The sequence below is a fragment of the Erinaceus europaeus genome, chromosome 14 (assembly GCF_950295315.1).
Source record: "Erinaceus europaeus chromosome 14, mEriEur2.1, whole genome shotgun sequence".
Classification (NCBI taxonomy): Eukaryota; Metazoa; Chordata; class Mammalia; order Eulipotyphla; family Erinaceidae; genus Erinaceus; species Erinaceus europaeus.
The window spans coordinates 31,705,163-31,730,249 of NC_080175.1; the positions used below are offsets into that span (position 1 = coordinate 31,705,163).

The 25,087-nt window shown below is 41.6% G+C and overlaps 1 non-coding gene across 1 annotated transcript; it reads right to left on the minus strand.

The window, feature by feature from the left end:
- Nucleotides 1-16,906: 16,906 nt before the first annotated feature.
- Nucleotides 16,907-16,979, minus strand: TRNAK-CUU (transfer RNA lysine (anticodon CUU)). The gene has a single exon. It is a non-coding gene; the product is annotated as a tRNA-Lys (tRNA).
- Nucleotides 16,980-25,087: the final 8,108 nt, after the last annotated feature.

Here is a 25,087-nt window from a genome sequence, read left to right on the forward strand (position 1 = left end):
CCCTCCCACTTTATGTTAAATCTTTTAAAGGATCAACTGGATTAAATTTGAGAGGAGAAATAGAGGAATGCCCTACATGAGTTTTACAAAATATAGCCACCATCCCCACTTCTGTCTCTCCCTTCCTATGTGTAGTTGGCAGACTCAGAGAAAGGAGATGTCTTGTGAAGTGGGCATGAAAATTTTCTGAAAATTCCCCCAGGTGATTCTAGGATATATTTTATTGCCTACTATGCAGCAGACATTATGCTGTGTTATGAGAAACAATAATGAATAACACAGTGCCTGGCCTTGTGGAATTTACATTCTCTTGGAAGAAACAGATATTGATCAAATTATTCCATACTAAAAACCAAGAGCAACAACAACTGCCAAACACAGTTACCAACTGTGGTAAGAATTATGCAGGAAAAGTAATAAATCCCTTTTCCTTTTCCTCTGACACCTGCCTCAGCCCAGAGTGGGAATTAGTTTATGCTCCTCTGCCTGTCAAACAGCCTGTCAGACGCTAATCTCTTCCCATCCCTCCCATATCTAAACTTACCAAACTGCTCTACTGCACTTGCTCTCTCATCTTTGCATAAACTATCCCTCTGGAAAACACTTCCCTTTCTCCATTGACTTCTAATTCTGTTCTTTTCTGTTGGAGTCAATGCAAAACCAGCTAAAATACCAATCATCTCAAAGGATTTCTGAGGACTGAACCAATTCAACTAACTCCTGGGCAAGCATAGGTCAACTGTGTAGGGGAGTCAAGAAAAGTTGAATGTGGGATATTGTGGCCAAGTTATACCTTTGTCAGTTTAGTGGTAAAGAGACTGAGTCAATATAGCCATCTTTTTTTTTATATTTATTTATTTATTCCCTTTTGTTGCCCCTGTTGTTTTATTGTTGTAGTTGTTGTTGATCTCGTTGTTGTTGGATAAGACAGAGAGAAATGGAGAGAGGAGGGGAAGACAAAGAAGGGGAGAGAAAGATAGACACCTGCAGTCCTGTTTCACCACTTGTGAAGCGATTCCCCTGCAGGTGGGGAGCCAGGGGCTCGAACCGGGATCCTTACACTGGTCCTTGTGCTTAGCGCCACCTGCGCTTAACCCGCTGTGCTACCACCCGACTCCCTGCCATCTTTTTAAATACAGGTCAAGTACTTCTCCTTCAGGAAGCCTTTTCTGAGAGCCGCAGGATGAACTGCTCCTCTTTCCTGGATTCTGGATATATTTATGCCTGACCCCTCTTACAGTAATATACCAGAGTCACCTCATGTTGACTTTGAAAAGCTAGTTGTTAAATATTCAGGAATTTTGCAAGTCGGTTTTTTTTTTAAAAAAAAAAAAACTTTCAATAGCTTAAAATCAGATGTGATAGAAGTATTTGTACTACCATGGAAATCAGTTAATGATAAATCAGGGTCTTATTTTTAGTTTTTAGATAGACAGTTTACTAACATATCACTGCCTTTGTCATACATCCACATCATTTTGATGATTACTGCTCCGTTAGATAAATTCCTTAGAATACCTTCACTTAGCAACTATGTATGGATAGTTATTACTATGCATCAGAGCCTAGCAAGATGCTGATGGATATGCAACAGAGAATAAACAAGTATGGTTACAATCTAGTTGATAAGACAGTAAAATAAGAAAAGAACTCCATACTTACAAATTGAGCTGAACTGCTTTATGATAAAACATTCTTGCAGTGAATATGCTGAGCATAGACTACATTATTTTAATGATGTAGTCCAGGAAAGCCTCTCTTAGGTGACCTTTCCACAGAGCACTAAAGGATGAGAAAGAGAAGGTGTGTTTTAGGGATGAGGGGAAAATCCAGTGAAAGAAAGGTCCAGCCAAAGAGAGAAAACAACCAAAACAGCCAGGCTATGGGGCCTGGTGGTAGTGCATCTGGTTGAGTGCATATGTTATAATGTGCAAGGAACCTAGTATGAGCTCCTGGTCCCCACCTGCATGGGGAAAGTTTTGTGAGCAGTACTTTAGGTCTCTCTCTGTCTCTTTCCCTATCTGTCTCCCCCATCCTTCTCAATTTCTGATTGTCTCTATCCAATACATAAATAAAGATAATTTTTTAAAAACTTAAAAAAAAAAAAAAAACATGGGAGTCGGCGGTAGCGCAGCGGGTTAAGCGCACCTCCGTCTCCCCACCTGCAGGAGAGTTGCTTCACAGGTGGTGAAGCAGGTCTGCAGGCATCTTTCTCTCCCCCTTTCTGTCTTCCCCTCTTGTGTCCATTTCTCTCTGTCCTATCCAACAACAACAAGGGCAACAAAAAAGAATAAATAAATATTTTTTTAAAAGAGCTAGGTTATTTCAAAGTCAAAATGGACAATTTTACTGGGATGGTGTGATGATCAATTTTGTGCTGGACTATGGGGCACACAGATTAAATATCTCTGTAGGTGTCTGTGAAGATGCTTCTAGGCAAGATTAGCATTTGAATTGTGGACTCAGTGTGGTAGTTTATTACCCTTACAATGTCAGTGGGCATCATGAAGACCTAGATACAGAGAAAATCAGAGAAACAGAATTCTTTCTCTCTCATACCTTTGGACTGGAATTTACACCATTGGTTTCCCTGGTTCTCAGGCTTTGGGATATGAACTAGAATAGAACCAGCAGCTCTCCTGGGCCTTCAGCTTGCCAACAACAGATTGTGAAACTTCTTAGTCTCCATAATTATATGAGCCAAATTCTCACTGTGTGGGTATATGTAATTTATATTATAAATTCTTCACAATATAGTCTATTGATAATAATGACAATAATGACAATTATAGGTATAAACATTGTATCTCTATTTCAATAGAATGAATAGACTGGGTTGTCAGAAAAGTCATGACACATTTTTGCATAGAAAAATACATCGTGACTTTTCTGACACCCCAATATATGTATATGTAATCAAGATGTATGTACTTATATTTATGTATATATAATATATACATAATTAAATATATATACATACTTATAATATGTATAATAGTATGTAATATATACATACTTATATTTATGTATATATTATATATATATATAGAGAGAGAGAGGTTATCATAGCTCTTGGCACACACCAAACATTTATTAAATGCTAAATGTCTTACTTTAAAAATATTTATTTTTGCTTCCAAGGTCAGGCAAGAAAAATGTTTGTTTTATTCCTTTTGAGAAAGAGACTAGACCACTTGCTTATTATACTGGTTCTGATGATTGAACCTGGGACCTCAAGTATGAACGTCTGGTTCACAAACCACTGTAATATCCCCCCAACTTCAATTTTTTTTAATTATTACTATTAAAATAATAATCTCTTTTACTCTTCTAGAGTGTCTCTTCCTCTTAGTTATATCCTTGATCCTGAACTTGGCCCCCTCTCTAATATATATATATATATATATATATATATATATATATATATATATACTTATATACTTATATATATAAGTATATATATATACTTATGTATATAAGTATATAAGTATATATATATAAGTATATATGTATATATATATATATATACTTAATATATATATATACTTAATATTGGTTCCTATTTCTCTGGAGGACGCTGAATAATACAGAAAGAATGTGGGTGAGTGATCTAGATGGCATGATGAAGTAACTTGAGCCAGGTGTACACAGCTTTGAGGCCATGGTGAGGACCTGAAATTAATTAGAGACATCAGAGTTTGGACAAGGGAGTGTTATTTTATTATGTAGTTCACAATTTAACACACTCTCTCATTCACTTATTTATTTTGAGTCAGAGTAGATGTGGGAGGTCCTTTGCTGTAGTGTTCTAGGTAAGAAGTAATGAAACAGTGCTGGTAGCCAAACAAAATGGTTAGATTTGACATATCTTTTGTAGATGGAGTCCACAGGACTTGCTGATAGATTGGATGCAGGGGAATATGGACTTGTTGACAGTGAGATCATAAGGATAGAAATTGTTTACATTATTCTCCAAGTCTCTAACTCCTAAGAACAAGGTAAGTCTTCAACATTTGTGTGCTGAATGAATCTATCTACTCTGTGTGCTAAGTTCTGTGTCCTGTCATTGCTTTGTTGCCTCACAGCAGGTCTCTCCTCACCCATATTGTATATTTGTGCAAATCTTTAAAACTTCCCCTCTGGGCTGGGGAGATAGCATAATGGTTATGCAAAAGACTTTCATGCCTAAGGTTCTGAATTCCCAGGTTCAATCCCCAGCACCACCATAAACTAGAACTGAGTTGTGCCTGGTCTCTGTCTCTTTATCTCACATATACATATACATATACATATACATATACATATACATATACATATAATCTTCCATTTCTCTGGGTCAACAGCCCCATGGTGCACAGATTGGTGAGCAAAGCATGGGCTGGCTACATTTCAGCCCCATTTTCCTCCTAGGCTTGTACACATACAGAGTGCATACTCTGTGCAACCAAATACAGCAGCCCTGGCTTAACATCCCCAGAAAATGGCTTTATGACATTAAACCTGGCCTTCAGTGAGGCAAATTTGAGGTCCAGAGGAAGGTAGCTGCTTGTGGGGAAGGGAGGGTCCTCAGAGATGCTGGTCTATCTGAGTTAAACCTTTCACTTTGGAATCCCTGTGGACTCTTTAGCCTTGGAGCCACAATGTCGCTCCCAAATCACTCAGACCATCAATAAAAGCTAAATTCAAAATGGTGACTGTGCTTCCTCAAGTTTCTCATCTGTCTCAGTTACTATTGTTAGAGTACTTCACATTAACATAGTTTCCAATATGTGCACAGTGCTTTACAAAATACAATAAAGGAACATGAAACCAAAGGACCTTGATTTTTTTCTTTTATCAGAATAAATAAGAAATGACTGATTTAAAGGGCCCTTAACTCTTGTATTTAAATTGTGTTATATTGGTTTAAGGTGATGGCATAAGCAATATTAGGGAAAGTTTTCTCATGTGCAACTGTTTTTCCTTTGTACCCCAAGCCAAAAGAGGAATAATTATTGGAACAACTGAATGCAGAAATATAAACGAGGGAAGGAATTAGGGTTGGGAGTCAAGGACATGATGAAGAGAAAGAGACAACCTAGATAAGGGAAAGGAGTCTATCTTTAGTAAATAAAAGCACTAAACAACTGTTTAATGTATGCCTGAAGCTTTCCTAAACCCTTGATTTGTCCAATATATATCAACCCTCACATAATCCCCTAAGGTAAAATCTATTATTAACATCATTTTTCATTGGAGGAAATTAAGACCCAAGATTATTCAACCCATAAATGAAAAACCTGAGTTGCATCAAAACAATCTGGCCTTAAAATCTGAGTTCTCAAGCACTAAATTAGACCGCCTTTTATCAGATATTTCTGGTGCCAGACCACCTGTTCGAATAGTCTGACCCTTTGTTGTCTCAGGATAACTAATAGAGGATATTTGGCTTTCAGATTATTAAGGATTCCTTCTCGTCTCTCCGTTTAGTAGTTTAAAGCATTGTCATCTCCAGCTTATCTTTAAAACTCACAATTTGACGAAGGCATAGATAAAAGAATAATCCTACTGGGGCCATTTCACAATCCCCTCAAAGTTTCAATATAATCCTAACTTAGTATCATTACTCAGATGGTATAAATATAGAAGAGAAAATGTTATTGGAAGAGAGAGAAGCAGAAATGAGTCTGTCTCTTGAGTATGTGGGCTCTGATTGGTTCTGCCTAACTGGAAAATTCTTTCCTTTTGATAAACATTAAAGTATGCTAATTACATTGGACATTTGACTACCTGGGTCCTTTCTTGTAACTATCACCGGTAGGTGCTACGACCTAGGATCATATGGCTTTTTGCCATCAATTTGACCAAAGAAGAGACTTTTGGGGATAATGAAAGGGTTGATGCCATTGGGTAACACCCACTTAATTCCTGAGAAAATGCATGATAGAGAATTCTGATAAGTAGCTATGACTCAGGAAACCAGAAGGTCATGGCAGTGGTTGGGGAGGTACCCCAATGGGAGAGTACAAGCTTTACATTCATGAAGCCCTGGATTATATAAACTTGACAACATAAAAAATATGACAAAACAAAATATAGACCGATATAAAAATGGTGCCACAGTACTTTGCCTTCTCTCTCTTTCCTTCCCTCCTTGGTCTTGCTCACTCTTGAAAAGGTAAGGAGGAAGGCAATATCTATCCTTTTGGTTGACTCTCTTGAGTTGTGAGGTAACAGTATCTGATACTCTTATGTAACTGTGAGCTTTCTAACACCCCACCCTCAACACCCCCACCCTCTTAGCTTTTCTGCACTACCTAATCTTTTTGCCTCTTGACCTTAAGGCTTGTAATGACTAAATTATCCAATGCCACAATGTTATCTTAGGAGAAAGGCTTAGCATTATTTTGCACATGTTCACCCTGATCTGGGGACAACTTGACTCCTTTGAGCAATAATTGAGAAATAATCTAATGACCTCTGCCATTTAGACTCTCACAGCTCAGCTCTGACTGAACCAGTCAAATATTTAGAACTGAACTTTTTGGTTCCAACTTAGCCTTTTTATGCTTTAGTGTTTACTTTCTTAGCATTTACAATGGCAGGATTTGTAACAAGCCACACCTCCCACAAGATGGTGTGAGATTGCGACGTGCTGCTAGCTGGAAAGCAGATGAAAACTTAAGAGCAAAACCCTGGACATGGCCATTTTAAAGTAGTCCTGTCCTTAGATGATTCCTCAAACCTTAGCTTCTTCATCTGTAAAATGGAGCCTCCGCCCCCTTAAGGCCACCTACCTCATTAGGTATCATGAGAACTAAGTTACATAATATGGGTAATGGCTTGATATACTACAAAGAGCTCACTAGGCAAGGTGAGCATATACTCTACACCAAGTTGTGCTAACAAGGAACAGAGAAGAATATGAAACAAATACTTTTTTTTTTGTAATTACAGAACAATTTCTTTTTTCTTCAAAAGAGTTGTAGAGGAAGAGTGACCCTAATTCTTCAATTTCCTTCCCAATCCCAGATTCTTTCCCATGGTCCACAGCAATCTCTCTGTCTTATGCAATAAAATTTAAAAAAAAAAAAAAAAAAGGCCACCAGGAGCAGTGGATTCGTAGTGCCAGCACCGATACTGAGCCCCAGTGATAAAACTCTGAAAGAAAAAAAAGAAAAAGAAATAAAAGGCACTTGATTCCACACTTGTTTATTGGATAAACTGACCCTCTGAGAATTTAGAGTCCAGGGTAAATCAATGATAATTAAGTAACCAACAACTTAGTTAACACTCACATTCTTTAAGAACACTTTGCCAATAGTCACCCTACCACACCTAGTGCCTTTACATCCAAAAAAATCTTACAGTGTGTATGATGAATTTCCTGGGAATACATAGAACTTTGCAAAGAATAATTCTGCTTGGCTTGGTCGTTCTACTCACAAATTGGCTGGTTCATAATAGATTAAAGATCTCTAAAACTGACTGATTAGTGTTTAGATCTAGTTCTACTCAATGATGAGGGAGTAACTTAATCTTTCTGTGTCTTAATTTTCTAATATACAAAATAATAGAATTAGTGTTATAGAAAGTAGGTAAGGGTTGACTCATGATCAAATAAATGATGCATTCTATGTAAAGTGCCCAGTTCCTGGAACATAATTAAGCACTCCGTAAACTGAAGCTAGTTTGTAAGTAATCCACTCTTAAAGCTGACAACCCCCATTCTGTGTCAACATCCAGAATGCTGGATTTGTTCCAGGACTCCTGGGCAGGAAGGGTGCTGGGGCCACTCTGGAGTTCTGTCTGAAGATGTAGACAACTGGTGTCCTCAGTCTTTGGCTCTAAACAGGATCCATCACTCACCAATACCAATGCCTTAGTAGCTTGTCTTCTCAAAGCCCCATGTCCCCAGTAGAGCTAGCAGTACTGAGCTGTCTCAGAAGGGGGTGCTGGAACGATCAATTTGTGTTAGCAAAGTGCTTTGGAAATGTAACATGCTAAATATTAATGGGTCTTTCTGAGTGTCGGGAAATGTGCAATTTGAACTCTGTTCAGGGCAAGCTGAAGGTGGGGAGAGCAATTCTGGGCAGCCGGGTTGCCACATCCTTGGTCTAATTGGGAGGCTGTGCTGATGATGAAGGAGAGAGTGCAGAGAGCATGTGTGGGCTGGGCAGAGCTGCGGATGACAACTTTTGGAGGAAGGATGTTCTGAGGAAGCACTGAATCCACAAAACGAAGCCCGGGTGGGTTGGGGCTGGGTTGGGGTGGGGTGGCATGAAATCCCAGAAAAGTCCTTGGACTTTTTTTTTTTTTTTTTTTTTTTTGGTAAAAACTGCAATACATAAGATCCTGCTGGCTATTCTTGTCTCGTTCAGCACTGGGAGGACTCAGCCCTAATTCCCAGGGGTTAGTAGGGTGACCATTAGACATTTGTTTACCCTTAGCCAGAACTCTTCAGCATGGTTATCTGCTGTGTTATTGCTGAATCACTCTGTATAAAGCATCCTTTAAGATGTCCCAGTAAGATTTCTTGGACCCAACCTGGTTGGGCTGGGAGTTAGTCTTTGGAGCCACTACTGAGCCCTGTACTTGTCTCTGTGTGGGCGCGTCATAGATGTTATTACCTACACAGCCTCAGCTTTCTGCTGCCTATGGCATATGTGCTTAGCCAAGAGGGAGAGAATGGACTAAAATACCAGATCCTCACCCTCAGGTGGGAAAACACTGAGGCAGCTTGTTCACCAACTGTGGAAAACCCCCCATGGGACTGAGTTGTCCTCGGCAATGACTTGCTCACCAGCACATCTGGTACGGGTTTCCTCTCCTCCTCTGTGTCAATTTCCATACTCTTCTAATTCTTCGTAGGATCATTACTTGGGACTATTTCCAGGGCACCCACCCTGCTACTGTGCTTATACTACATTTGGGAGTTTTCTGTTTGTCCCTTTTTCCTACTAGAAGTTACTAATGGAAAGAGCCATATATGTTTCATTTTCTTTCTTTTTTAATTTTATTTATTCATTTCCCTTTTGTTGCCCTTGTTTTTTATTGTTATTGTCATTATTGTTATTGTTGCCATTGATGATGTTGTTGGATAGGACAGAGAGAAATCAAGAGAGGAGGGGAAGACAGAGAAAGGGAGAGAAAGATAGACATCTGCAGACCTGCTTCACTCCTTGTGAATCGATTTCCCTGCAGGTGGGGAGCCGGGGGCTCGAACCGGGATCCTTAAGCTGGTCCCTGTGCTTCGTGCCACATGCGCTTAACCTACTGTGCTACTGCCTGACCCCCATGTTTCATTTTCTTTTAAAAATTGTTTTATTATCTTTATTGATTGATTAGATAGAGACAGTCAGAAATCAAGAGGGAAAGGAGGGATAGAGAGGATGAGAGACAGACACCTGCAGCACTGCTTCATCACTTGTGAAGCTTTCCCCCTGCAGGTGGGGACTGGGGGCTTGAACCCAGGTCCTTGCTCATTGTAATGTGCACTCAACCAGGTGCGCCACCACCCGCTCCCCCATGTTTCATTTTCTATCCCTCAAAATGTTTTGCATTATGCCTGGAACATAAGTGCCCAGTAAATATCTGTTGAATGAATGAATGAGTTGAATGCTGGGCCAAAAGATTATATTAATAATAGTAACTGGCATTCACTGAGTTTATCTATTTATAGGCCAGGCACAAGGAATTCTGTTTCAGGGCTTAGCAGCAAAACATACACCTGTAAGAACTGAACTTTCCAGATGTGACCCAAACATATCCTGGCATTAGTTTGGGGGGTGCAAAAGGGGGGATGCTCTTGGGAGCCCTGCTTGTCTCCTGCAGGTGCAGCCTCAGGGCATTCATCACTCCAGGCAGGACAGCAGTTCTTGCCATATACAACAGCAGATGCTCCCTTCTCGCCATCCAGCTCCACAGACCTCATCTCTCTTTACTAGTCCTCACATTAAAAAAAAAACAACCCTGGTTGGCTATTTTTCATGAATTTTCTTCAGTGTTGCCTTTCATCTTAACTTTCTCGGTGCTAAAAGAAAGGGAAGAACATGAATCTGTAAAAGTAGTCTAGGGAAGGAGTCAGCACTCCAGGTAAAAGCGAAAAACAAGGAAAGGCAGCCAATAGTTATGTTTGGGAGAGACAGCAAGAAAAAGACTGAAGCCCACTGCTTGTGCAAAGTGTGAGAATGTGTGTAGAACAGAGACAAGGTGGTCATGCCAGTCCACGTTTGTTTCTTTCTCACCTCCTCCGTTCTTTACCAAAGGGCCTGAACTAGAAATTGTATGGTAATCAATGTAGGAATGTATAGAATCCCCGCAGGAGAAAAGCACCCAGGCAATTTACAGGGAGGTCACATCATGAGAAACCAACTATTGGCATTTGGGGAAAGAGAAACAGAGGCAAAGAAAGCTGAAGAGAATGAGCAGGAAGTTGCAATTTAAGTAGCCTAGCACAGTCTACCTTCTTTTCCAACCACTGCACATATGCTTCAGTACGATCAGGAGATTGCAGATAATAGGGTAATTTTGCTGATATTAATTAAAATCTTTGGTGCCAGGTGTTACTTTAGAAGCCTCGTATACATTAATATATTTCTTCTTAATATGATCCTATGAGGCAGGCATGATTATGAACCCATTTTACAGATTAAGAAGCTTGCATAGAAACATTAAGTAATTCCTATAGTCAAACAACAATTAAGTGGCAGGGCTAGGAATCAAAACTGGTACAGCACTCACTAGACTCAACCCAAATGTCTCCTACTGGACATTTAAAAGGCTAATACATTGTCCAAGTATCTAGAGAGTCATATTTTCCACTCTAATAGGTTCCTAATATAAACAAACCAATTATTTGGTACATACCAAGAGTTGGTCATTTATTATGATGGCAAGGACCATCAGGGAAAATTTTAATGTTATGTTACTTTAAGCTCTCTATGTTGACTTAGAAAGTAACCTTCATGGGAGTTGGGCGGTAGCGCAGCGGTTAAGCGCAGGTGGCGCAAAGCACAAGGACCGGCATAAGGATCCCAGTTCGAACCCCGGCTCCCCTCCTGCAGGGGAGTCGCTTCACAGGCGGTGAAGCAGGTCTGCAGGTGTCTATCTTTCTCTCTCCCTGTCTCCCCCTCCTCTCTCCATTTCTCTCTGTCCTATCCAACAACGAAGGCATCAATAACAACAACAATAATGACTACAACAATAAAAAAAACAAGGGCAAAAATAAATAAATAAATAAAAATATATTTTTTAAAAAAAGAAAGTAACCTTCACACTAGATGTGGATCTTTATTTCAGGTATCTTGTCTAGATCCCAGGGCCAAAGTGGGAAATCTCCCAGACAAAGGAGAGAACTTCCAGATCTCAGAGCCACAGTCAAAATTCTTGAGCAATCATAAGAAGTAAAAGAACACTGGCTTTCAAATAAGAAATTATCTAGACTCTGTTTCCAAAAAGTTGGACTTGTATCTAAAAACTATAGTTAAATATACTGGATGTTAATAATAACTACAGCAACTTTTAAAAAGAGATTGCCAAAAAAAAGATGTAATACTTATTCACGCCACAAATATTTATTTGGTATCTGTTATGTGCCAGACCCTATTCTTGGCATTGGAGATGTAAAAGGAAAGAAACAGAAAACAGTCCCTATCTTCATGCAGCTCACATTACTAGGAGACTGTCTATTAAGAAATAAATACAAAGATGATTTGGCATAGCAGTGCTATTAAATAAATAAAGGAGAAAAAGAGAAAAGCAAGAGACAAGTCAAGGTGGGCGTAGACTTAAGGTTTTGTTGTCCAGCTGACAGTTGAGCAGAGGCTAAAAGAAGCAGGGAAGCAAGCCAAAGAAGCTGAAGAAGGAGGGTTCCCCAGAGAGAACACTCAGTTTAAACACCCTCAGACAGGAACCCAGTGGGTTCAAGGGATAGCAGAGAGGTTCTGTGTGAGGAAAGTGAAAAAGTACCAGATACATATGGGTCAGGAGAGGTGGCTGGGTGGTGTCAGCCTGTGCAGAGCTCCACAGACCACAGTTGGGACCTTGGGTTCATCTCTGAATGCTGTGGGAGTTTTTAGAGCAGCAGAGTGGTCCGATCTGATTTGAGTTTGAAAGCAAGAACTTGGTTGCTGTGCAGATAAAGAAACAAACTATCTCAGTTCTCTTCATTGTCAGCAACCACCTTTTCCTCTGTGTTTCTGTAAGATTTAACTGTCTTTCCTTTATACCAATTTTGTTTTACTTTTTCTGCCCCCCCCCCCACCACCAGAGTATCATTTCTTTAGAGACAAAAATGTGAGTTGATTTATCCTGTCCCTCCACGGTGCTACCTTTGTGGAGCATTTCCATCACTGATACAACATCCCCATGCACACAGTGCCCAGAAAGGGCTCAGCAAGTGAAATGCTCGATAACTCTGAAAAATGGCTGACATTACAGTGAGACTGGTTCCAAAGAAAGGGACAATCTTTTGAACAGTGGAGTAAAATGATTGAATGGACTGCCTTCTAATATCCAAAATTCTCCTCTAGACTTCCAGTCTTGAGCAAGAAATGTTGCAGATTTAATCACAATGCATAATTGTGCCTTTTAATAATCTTGGGAACTCTGAGTTTTATAATTCTGAGAATAACTGTTAACTCATGAAAAATCACAGGATTTGGTCCTTACATGGATTTTTTTTTTTGCATGATTCATTGAAAAAAGTCATATAATCTTTCTTCTTTTTAAAAATATCTATTTGTGGGAGTCAGGCGGTAGCGTAGTGGGTTAAGCACACATGGCACCAAGAGCAAGGACTGGCATAAGGATCCCAGTTTGAGCTCCAAGCAGGGAGGTCACTTCACAAGTGGTGAAGCAAGTTGCAGGTGTCTATCTTTCTCTTCCCCTCTCTGTCTTCCTCTCCTCTCTCAATTTCTTTCTGCCCTATCCAACAACAATGACATCAATAACAACAACAGTAATGACCACACAACAACAACAAAAATAACCAGGGCAACAAAAGGGAAAAAAATAGCCTCCAGAAGCAGTGGATTTGTGTTGAAGGCACCGAGCCCCAGCAATAACCCTGGAGGCAAAAACAAAAATATATTTATTTATTTGAGAGTGAGGGAAGGGGAGAGAGAGAGAAGAGGAAAAGGGAGATTGAGACAGAAGAGGAAAAGGGAGAGAGTGTGAGCACCAAAGTGTCACTCTAGCATATGTGATGCCATGGATTAAACTCAGGATCTCATGCTTGAGGGTCCAGTGCTTTGTCCACTGTACCACCACCCAGACTGCCATAGTCACACTTCCACAGACATTTCTACTTCCCCATGGACATCTTGACATGCCTTGTGAACTTACGGAACTTCTTATTCACCTATCAATTCTTAACTAAATGTCCCCTTGTATTGGCTTATACTTGGGATTAGTGGGAATACTTATAAAGTGCCACATGCTTTCTGGGCACCATGACTAAAAAGGAGTGTAAGCCACTGTGGGTATGCCCACAGGAAGCTAGAACAGAATGAGGGCCAAAACACTGAAATGACTCGAAGAACTTCAAGATTTCATCTAGAAAGAAAGAAAGAAAAGAAAGGAAGGAAGGAAGGAAGGAAGGAAGGAAGGAAGGAAGGAAGGAAGGAAAAAGGACATGAGGGACTGGGTGGTGGCATACCCGGTTAAGTGCACATAGTACTAGTCATAAGGACCTGTGTAAGGATTCCGGTCCGAGGCCCTGGCTCCCCTCCTGTAGGGAGGTTCACTTCACAAGCAGTGAAGCAGGTCTACAGGTGTCTATCTTTTTCTTTCTCCTCTATCTTTCCCTCCCCTCTCAATTTCTCTCTGTCCTATCCAAATAAATAAATAAATATTACCAGAGAAGCAGTGGATTTGTAGTGCTGGCACCAAGCCCCAGCAATCACCCTGGAGGCAAAAAGAAAGAGAGAGAGATTGAGAAAAGAAGAAGGAGAAGAAGAAGGAGAAGGAGGAGAAGGAGAAGGAGAAGGAGAAGGAGAAGGAGAAGGAGGAGAAGGAGAAGGAGAAGAAGAAGAAGAAGAAGAAGAAGAAGAAGAAGAAGAAGAAGAAGAAGAAGAAGAAGAAGAAGATACAAAGAAAGATAGAAAAGAAAAGAAGAGTAAAAGAAAGAAAGGGGGCCAGGCAGAGGTACACCTGGTTAAGTACACACATTCCAGTGTTCAAGGACCCAAGTTCAAGCCCCTGATTCCCACCTGCAAATAGAAAGCTTCATATGTGGTGAAGTAGGGCTATAGGTGTCTTTCTGTCCTTTTCCCTCTCTATCTACCCCCTCTTAATTTCTGTCTCTATCCAATAATAAATATTTTTTAAAAAGAAAGAAAAATGAAAGATTTATTAAACATTTGTGCTGCTTTATATCTTACTGCCCTTCAGCCACCAAGTTGCAGATGTTATTATGATTCCATCCTGACCTCCCTGGGCAGACAACCTCATCATTGTGCTTTGGGTCCTCACCTCTCCAGAGCTCTACCTGACTAGGGAAAATTAGAAACAGGCTGGGGGTATGCATCAACCTTCCAACACCCATGTCCAACAGAGAAGCAATTACAGAAGCCAGACCTTCCATCTTCTGCACTCCAAAAAGAATGTTGGTCCATATTCCCAGTGGGGTAGAAATGTTAGGAGGAAATGACCAGAGGGCTCTGAAATCCAATTCCATCAGGACCCAGAGAGATAAGAGGAACAAAGGAAAAACATTTGTAAGTAGTAACAGATGCATGTATGACTCAGAAAGGAAGAGAAGGCAGGACCCTAGGGGAAAAAATAGGCAAATATATATAGATCGTTAACCCGTATCTGTGACCTTGGGAGAACTATTCTAGTTTCCAATGGAGGGGATGGGGACATAGAACTCTGGTGATGGGAAAGGTGTGGAATTATACCCCTGATACCTCATAATTTTGTAAATCAATATTAAATTGCTGATAAAAATTTTTTTAAATTAAATGAAGGAGAGAAAGGAAGGGGGAAGAAAGGAAGACAGACTGACTTTGGAGGGGGCCTTTGGAAGGCACTGCAGCCATCTTGAGTAGTGACAATACTATCCTGTGCCATAGGGAGACTCTTAATAAGTTCTGTCCAGAGGCAGGCGAGGGACTGATGGGAAATCCACCAGGAGGCAGATTTCCATCGTGCTTGCAAAAGAAGCTTCTCAATACCAGACCTTCCATGTGGTAGGAGCACCACGTGTTTCAGTTGAATTGAAGCTTTGACAATTCAAGCAGTTCAAAGACAGAACAGGCTCTTGAGGCCTTCCAGAAAGTCACAGAAGGGGCATCCTGGTGGGATGATGTTAGATTGGATTATATCAGAAAAGGCAGAAAGAGCTTTCATGTTGAATTCCAGCCCGCGTGTCTGGCACTGGCTGCCTGAAACACTGGTGAGAATGTGTGAGGCTCCATCTCTGCTTGGCAAGCAAATGTGTGGGCATAGGTGCTGAAGGTAAGGGAATTGGCGGCGGCAGCAGGAACAGCCCCAATATCAAAGAACTCCCTTCACCCTTAAATTACATGCTCCTTCATGGCTCTGCACCTGTGCATGGGGCCTTTGGTGACCCAGGTACTGTTGCAAGTATGAAGTCAATAAAGTGTCTTCTAACTCCTCCCCCCCATGAGTATACAATGTTACCTTCTGCACCTTCAGCATGGGGCCTCCATTGGAGGGCTCCTTGCCTTTCAGATTTGCTCAGAGACCTGGGGCAGCCAGCATTGATTCTGTTTGTTTCCTTAGAAGGAATAGTATCGATCTCTTGGCTGTGAAACCTGCTCCTGGGTTGCCTCATTCCAACAAGCAATTCCCTTGTCTTTGGCAACCATTTCAAAGTCCCCTGGACACTCTCCTTCTGTTTGGTTCAGCGTCTAGCTGCTAATGCAATGTGCCATCTCTTCTTCTCCACCTTCAGACAGAACTACACTGAACCCTACCCACCTAACTACCTATCTCTTAGTGTCAGCTGGGAATGACTGGGCACTCAGCATAAATCAAGACTCCAAACCTAGTTCAGTGTAGCCAACAGGTAAACAACCACATTACTACGTCTTATATATATAATTCTGGCAAAGAAGGATAAAATTTGGGCTGGAGGAAAGCAGAAGATGGAGGTGGAGTTCTAAAGAGGGTAGACATGGTTTCTGAAAGCTGCTGGGAGTAGAAGGCTCAACAGAGCAGGGAGGTGAATGAAAAAAGATCACTCTGCAGGTAATTAGTACACTGTTCTAGTTTGGAAGTCACCTCTTGTGGCCTGACAAGTATTCTGAAGATTGGTCAACAAAGTGTGAAAACAGGGCCAGTGCTGAACAAATTGTGAGGAAGATAGAACTTGGCATTTTCTTTCCTTCTAGATCATCTTCATTTATGGATGAGACTTCCTAAGGCCCAGGAAACTGTCCCTTCTTCTAGCCCCAGCATAGCCCAGAAGAGGGCACACTGAGTCCTGATGTACCCTCTTCAAGGAAGACCCATCTGTCTAGGGTTCTAGGGTCCTGCTTCATATGAATTCTGCCATATTCCTGAATACTCACCATTAAAACTGACTTCCCTCTATGTTCCTACCTGTTGCTGAGGAGTTATTCTGATGCAGTCTCCGCCCCCAGGTTTTTCTATGCCCCGCTAAATCCTAGAGTGCCCCCTTTCAACCAATCCTGGCCCTACACGTCACCCCTGGTTGTCACCCAATAAAAAGCCCCCTCACCCCTCCCCTCTCTCTCTCTGGGCTCTCGGCTCTCCCTCTCTGAGGTCTCGCTCCCTGCTCTCCCCCCATGGTCGGCCATTGCCGGCTGGCTCCACGTGGTCTGAACCAAACCTCCCCCCCCATCCTATAATAAAGATTTGTGTACCCCTTTGCTCTGGACGTCCGCTCTCTTCTCCGCGGTGCAGCCCGACACCGGACCACCGCAACAACATCTGGCGCCCAACGTGGGGCACGAACCCACGACCCTGAGATTAAGAGTCTCATGCTCTACCGACTGAGCTAGCCGGGCTAAACTATATAAATTTTATATACAGGACACCTTTGAAGGGCCCCCAAAGGTGCCCTGTAAACTATCTTGTGGAAATTAATCCACAACAGATCTGGCATCAATCTGGCACTGTAAACGTTAAAATCATTGTCACAAATATGCGTTAACTCTCTAAGCAATTTGAGTCTGTTTAAAATACATATTTTAGCTAAAATTGGTCTCAAGATCCTGCGGTAGAGGCTGCTACAGGAGGTCACATTAGATGACCTTTAAATAAAATCATAAAGAGATTCTAAACCAATTATAATCATCGAGGTATCAACTATAACAAACCTATAACTTGTTACAAGTTCAAATTAACCACGAGAAGCAGATTGTTTGTGTTTCTTTCACAGGAATCCTGGAAAAACCATCTGAACCCCTGCACACCCTGACGTCACTCACTAGATGGCACGACTACCGTGGCACACCCCCCGAAACCCTAGAAGTCACTCAACACGATCTGAAGAACCTGATACACAAACTCCAAGGACAGAACTTTCTTCATGCCTGGTTACCGTTCCTGCTTCTGACCTGCTTGTTACGTGTTGGCAGTTCCAGCTAGCTATCTACAAAAGAGCAACATTCCAGCGGCTGACCTCCCTCATGCAGCGTTGCATCCCCTGCCAATTCTTCCCCTAGCCATCTACTTCAGACTGAGACTTGTATCGGACTTTCTGACATACCCTATATACATTTTACACAATTTTGAAGCAGCTTATTTCCCTTCACGCTGCTGGTTTTTCATAGACTGATCCTGAGTAATTCATAGACTTTTCAGACTGTTGCCTTGAGGACTATACAATGCCAAATAGCCCCTCTGTTTGGTGGGTCATGCCTCCCGCCTCCCCCTCATTATGTACCCTTGCCCCTTTCCCCACCCAAACAGGGAATGTTCCTTTACACACCAATCCTTCCCTTCACACCACACTGGCTTTTACTTCTCCCCTACTTGTCCCTTCCTATTTTGTTATATCATTTAGGCTTATGCCCAAAAGGTTTCTGCCCCATGATAGTCTTTTATAGACTTTGTACATCTTATGCAATTACTAGATAGAAAGATAGAAAAGATGTAGAGATATTGTGAAGAGATGGTTGAGCAGGCTGCGCTTAAACCTATGAGATGAGTCTCTCCAGGTAAGTCTCTCTCTCTCTGAAGAGGGGTTGAGCACAGGAGGACGCATAAATCTCACAAGGTTGGCAGCCATTTAAGCCTTCCCTCCTCCACAGAAAGTCCTACATCTTCCCACCTGAGCATGGCATTCCTCTAAAACATTTAAGCCTGCTCCATTCCATTTTTCTTTACTGTGTCCATTTAGATATAAAGGGATAGGAGGAGATGTTGCTGAGGAGTTATTCTGATGCAGTCTCCGCCCCCAGGTTTTTCTATGCCCCGCTAAATCCTAGAGTGCCCCCTTTCAACCAATCCTGGCCCTACACGTCACCCCTGGTTGTCGCCCAATAAAAAGCCCCCTCACCCCTCCCCTCTCTCTCTCTGGGCTCTCGGCTCTCCCTCTCTGAGGTCTCGCTCCCTGCTCTCCCCCTGTGGTCGGCCATTGCCGGCTGGCTTCACGTGGTCTGAACCAAACCTCCACCCCCATCCTATAATAAAGATTTGTGTACCCCTTTGCTCTGGACGTCCGCTCTCTTCTCCGCGGTGCAGCCCGACACCAGACCACCGCAACAACACCTACCTGTGTTATGATGAACCCTGGGGACATTATGCTAAGTGAAATAAGCTAATACAAAAGGACAAATAACACATGTTACATAAACAAGTTACCTAGAAGAGCTATTCTCACAGAAATGGAAAGTAGGATGATAGTTGCCAGGCTCTGGGGGAGGATAAAAAGGGAACTTGTTCAGTGTATATAGAATTTCAGTTTTTTTCAATATGAAAATGTGCCGGAAGGTGGTTACACAACAGTGAGAGTGTGGGGGTTGAGTGGTGACACACCTGGTTAAGTGCACATGTTACCATATGCAAGGACTCAGGTTTGAGCACCCACTCCCTGCCTGTAGGTCGGAAGCTTGGCAAGTGGAGAAGCAGGTCTGCAGGTGTCTCTCTGTCTCTCTCTCCCTCTCCCTCTTCCTCACTCTCTCATCTTCCCCCTCTCAGTTTCTCTCTGTCTTATCAAATAAGGGGGGGGGGAAGCAAAGAGAATGTGTTTAACACTGCTATACACTTGAAAATCGCAACAAATAGTAATTTTATGCTTTGTATATTATACCATAATTTAAAGATTTTTAATTTCAAAAATAAAAATGTAAAAACATACTTGTGGTTTTATCTTTGCACCATTCTCCTAAGCTTAGAACCAGCTTCTGAAGGGACTGGTCTCACGTGTTCTTCTACCTCACAGGCTCTCATTCTGGGGTCTCTGCTGGGAGAGGTCAGTTTATCCAGTAGACTGTTGTTGCTAAGTGGGTGGTAACAAGACAAAGTGGTACTCCTCCCTTAATATGCTATAACTGGAATCTTATGGAGATTTTTCCTGGAAGCCAAGGGTCATATTTAGCATCGAGCACTTTAGTAACTCAGCTCGTCCACACAATGAGAGGATTCAGAGTTCTCACAGAACCAGAAGCTCTTTGAGAGCAAATCTGTGTTTGTCCTTAGCGCTGCTTTACCTCAACCCTTGACACTGAACCTGAGGCCTAGGAGCTACTCAGAATGGCTTGGTTTCCTCCCAATAACATCAAATGAATAAATGATTAAGTGAAGGTGGGTCCTTTTAAAAACACAAAGTAAGTAGTTTTAACATGGGCCATTTTGTGGAAAATGTTGTGTTAATTCCTGTATATTCTTTGAACAAAATTGATTGTGTCTGCTGACATCCTTTCCTTTGGTGATACTACCTTGCCCTCCATCCTGTGGCCTGGGGCTATCATCTTCAGAGTCCTTCCCCACAGTTGATAAGGACAAGCCTGTGACCCCAGCCAGGCCAACAGTGCAATTGCATCCTTTGAACTGTGGGTCCAAAGATGTGGGTACAGAACCTGTACTGAGCTAATGAGAATAATTCCGTGAGATGTGCATGTGGACTCAATATATAGCAACATCCTCTCTCCCTTGTGACTTATGACCCAATAACCATCCTCCCCACCACTGGAAAGATCTGACCTGAAAATGAAGTCACAGAAGAATCCATCAGAGCTAGAGAAAAAGAGACAGGATCCTCCTTTTGGTATGTAAAATCCTGGCTGCAGCCTGGATAAAGCAGACTCATTCTAATAGTTCCTTAATTTGGGAGTCAATAAAGTCTTCTCTGCACCCACTCCCCACTGTTTGAATAGGGTTTATAGACCTGACAACAAAGAATCTTGATAAATATAGTCTTCGTTTTAGTGTTTTCTGTGTGTTTCACCTTATGACATTGACTATTTTTAAGAGTCCACAAAATGTATTCTGAATATCTTTGTATGCAGTGCACCAAGACACAGCATACAAATCTGGAGAGAAAGAATTAGAAAAGCCAGTGTTTGTCCTTAGGGACATTCTAATGGAGGTGAAGCATTGGGGGAAGGGACAAATTTCATTTAGTGTTTTAAAATTACCCTCTATGTGCCAGATGTTTTCACAAGTAATTGCAGTTAATCATTGCCAACCCTAGAAATAATGTGTTTGTGTGCCTCCTTTATAGATAAAATCATGGTTCAGAGAGGTTAAACAACTTGCCTAAGACTACCCACCTGATAGGAGGAGATGGGGAAAGTTTTCACCAAACCTTTGATTTTGCCACTGCACCACTGTGCCTTTTGGAGAGGAAGCAAGACACATGAAGTACAGAATAAAGAAAACAGAAATATATGCTTATTGGTTCACTCAGCAAGTACATATTGAGGGCCTGACATTGACTAGTATTTGTGAAAATATGACACTAGTGTGTGTTACCTAAATGTAACATATTATCAGTATGTGCAGGGCACCATGCTAGGCACTATAGAAGGAGAAGAAAAATGAATAGAATTGCCTCTTTGCTCAGGGGCATACAGTAGAGTAGACCTAGAAATATTACATGGCAAAGTATGATTAATGGCATAAGGGAGATTCAAAGTGCTGTGAGAGTTCTGAGCAGGAAATGCTCACATCTGATTGAAGGAGCCGGAAAGACTTCAGTGGGGAGAAAAAGTGTATTAGGTAAGTGCAAATGAATATATCGCCAATTATGTGTTTACCAGATGCTAGTGGAGGTTTTAGAAGAAATGGAAAAGAAGAAGGAAAAGGAAAAAGAGAAAAGAAGAAGAAAGGAAAGAAGGGAAGAGGGGGAGAAAGGAAAGAAGGAAAAGGAGAAAAGAAAGGGAGCTGTGGTTCTCAGAGCATGATCCAGATGGTTGTTCCTAGAAGCCAAGAGCTAGCCTACTTTTCTTTTTTTTAATATTTTATTTATTTATTTATTCCCTTTTGTTGCCCTTGTTGTAGTTATTATTGTTGTCATCGTTGTTGAATAGGACAGAAAGAAATGGAGAGAGGAGGGGAAGATAGAGAGGGGGAGAGAACGATAGACACCTGCAGACCTGCTTCACCGATTGTGAAGTGACTCCCCTGCAGGTGGGGAGCCGGGGCTCGAACTGGGATCCTTACTCCGGTCCTTGAGCTTTGTGCCACTTGTGCTTAACCCACCTGTGCTACCGCCGGACTCCCACTAGTCTACTTTTCTACAACAGCAATATATAAGGCAAATACTGAGATGTGCAGTTACTGAGGCCAGAGGGGAAAGGTGGTCTACCAAGTGAGCTACCACCAGGTCCCTGATTTTTTATGGTTTTTTTGTTTGTTTGTTTGTTTTAATTTGGACCATCTAGGTTCTTAAACTACACAATACCACCAAAACCCAGATCAATTTTTTCATTCTTAATTTCTAAGAGAGAGAGAGGGAGAGGGAGAGGGAGAGGGAGAGGGAGAGGGAGAGGGAGAGGGAGAGAGAGAGAGAGAAAGAGAGAGAGAGAGAAATAATAGCACTGCTCTACCATACATGGAACTTCCCTGGCATTGTCCATGGCTCTTTGACGTGTTTCTGAGGGCAAGGGCTTAAACCTAGGCTCTCACTCTGCTGAGAGAGCTAGCTCTCTACCCCAGTACATTACCTTTCCCCTCTGGCCTCTGTAACTACGTATCTCAGAGTCTGCCCTAAATATTGCTGTTGTATGAATGTAGACTAACTCTTGGCTTCCAGGAACATCCATATGGATCATGCTCTGAGAACCACAGCTCTGAGTCATCTCCCAGTGTAAGATTCCAAAGCCAGCTTCTCCCAGTTTCTAGTGTTAACTTGCACATAGTTAGCACCAAATAAATATTTATTGACTTGATAAATTCCTAGGGGCATTTAAAAAAAAGAAAGAAAGAAAGAAAGAAAGAAAGAAAGAAAGAAAGAAAGAAAGAAAGAAAGAAAGGGGGTCGGGTAGCAGTGCAGCAGGTTCAATGCACATGGTGCCAAGCGCAAGTACCAGCGTTAAGGATCCTGGTTCAAGCCCCCGGCTCCCCACCTGCAGAGGGGTGGCTTCATAGGCAGTGAATCAGGTCTGTCTTTCTCTCCCCCTGTCTCCCCCTTCTCTCGATTTCTCTGCGTCCTATCCAACAACAACAGCAATGACAACAACAACAATGACAACAAAGGTAACAACAAGGGCAACAAAAAGGGAAAAATGCCAGGAGCAGTAGATTTGTAGTGCAGGCACTGACTCCCAGAAATAACTCTATAGGCAGGAAAAAAAAAATAGAAAAGAAAAGAAAAAAGTTTCTGGTGAATCTGCAATTGGAAAAGTAAGACACCTTCTCTGACATGTTCTCATCTCTGTAAGATTGTCCTCCATTTAGGTTAATTTAATGAGTATTTACTGAGTTCCTACTATTTTCGAGGTCCTGTGATCTGTGCCCAGGGATTTCAAAAATAAAAGTCAGCTTTTCTGTTCTGATGAGTGACACATTATAGTGGTTTAAAGGAAGGAAATTGCTTCTCTATTCAGGGAAATCAGAGTATACTTTATTGAGATGTCTTTTGAGATGACTCTTAAAGGATGAAGAAGATTTCAATAGATGAGATATGAAGGGAAGGTGGTCCAGGTGGGATTCATCTCATTGGCAGCAAGGTGTGGAAGACATAGTAATTAGCTCTGTTTGTGTGCAGCTTGGGCACCATGCAAGAGCAAAGGGAATATAGGGCCAGAAAGATAATAGAAAGACCCTGTGGTGAAGGATTTGGATTTGAGACAGAAAATTTGGATTAATCAGAAACATGTTGAGAAATCATTGCAAACTTTTATTTGCTTTGATGTTTTAAGAAGATCTTTTAGATACAGGTGTGGCATGGGATAGTCAGAAACTGGGAGAGCCAGGAGACAGAACAGCCAACAGAAAAGACAGACAATTTGAGTGAGTGAAGGTCATTTTACAGCCAGAGGCAGAAGTGATTAGTTTGTGGTACAAAAGAGAGAAGTAAATGGATGACTCTAACCTTTCAAACTTGGGCAACTGAATGATCAGATATTAGGAGTAGGGAAATAAGGTTGCTTTGGTTTGGGTGGTGGTTGTGAAATTTTGGAGTTAAATGTCAGCCTTAAAGCTTCATAGATCACATATAGACAGAAGAAAGTTAACAGCACTTGGAGTTGGGAGGGAGGTGATATTTTTAGCTGGGGTGTAGAAAACCCATCCACATAGATGTAATTCTGGAAGCTGCTAGAATGGTGAGCACAAATAAACATAGAGTATAAAAGGTGAAGAGTGAAGAGAGTTATAATGGCTGTATTTTTCAACTGAAAATAACAACCAGCCAGCCATACAATTAGGACTGAGATAATGTAAGAAGATGGTTCAATAGCAGAGAACATATCTTGCATGCATGAGGCACTGAGTTCTGTCCCTGGCACCATAAAAATTACAGCATTACTCTGCTTTCTCTCTCACTCTCTCCCTCTCTGTCTCTCCCCTTTTTCTCTTAACGTGAATAGAAATATCTTTCTATCCACAGTTTATTGATTCTTGTAACATGTAACTGAAAAATCTAGTGGAGTGGATTTCAATCAGGGATCTAGGTTTATTATGCTTCAGTTCTCTAATTTTTATTCTGTGTTTTGGCTTCACCTCTATGTTGGATTCCCTCAAGGCTGTAAGGTGGTGGCAAATAGCAAGTGGGTTCACATGCTTTATCTCAAGAAGAGAAATTATACCCCACCTCCAAAACAGAAAGAAATGGCTTTCTTCAGCTATCAAATAATAGTTTGAGCTTTGCTCTAATTGAATCACCATAGGTCACATGTAAATGCTACATGTTTATTGCTCTGGCTTGTTTTGTCTCTGAACCATCATTGTAATAGGAGGAAGAGGCTTATACAAACGGGCTTAGATCAGTCATAACTTCCAACTGTAGCTGAGAGTGGAATCAATTCTACCCAATTCTCCTGGTTGCTATACAATAGGAAGTAGAGATGATTTAAAGTTCTCTAAAAGGTTCAAGAAAAATTTAATTCTAGAATTACAACACTTATGTGTTGTTAAAGTTCGGAGGCTCCAGCAGGCCGGGCTAGTCGCAGTGGTAGACAGAGACAGAGACTCGAGGACACACGGCTGGGCTGAGAAGCTGCAGTTTAATCTTTATTCACGAATGGGCAAATCACCACACCATGTGCTTCCCCGTCATTCTCCCTCCACAGCTGCTCCTGGGACTCTGCACGTCTTTAGCATAGGGGGCGGGGAGAAAGCAAGCATGAAACTAGCAAGGGCCAAACCAATTCTCTCAGAGGTTGGGGGGAAGGGGAGCAAACCAATATGTTTCAACACTTATGGTTATAGCAAGCTCTAAGGAAATGACACTGCTTAAAATCCCAGATGGGAGACTGTTTCAGTGGGGACACAGAAGTCAACAAATTGGTGGAGGTTGAAGACTGATTAAAGTTCATTTGTGTGGGTACTTAAGAGAAGTATTAGTGGTCTTGAGATGACTACTTTGGTTTAGTGTTTGCCTTCAGTGAAAGATAGCCCAGAATGAGAAGGAAGTGGAAGGTGAGAAGGTGACATCCAGACTATTCCATCAGAAAGATGGATGATAGCAAAAGGAGAGAGTAGTTCAGGGGAGAAGGGAAAATTG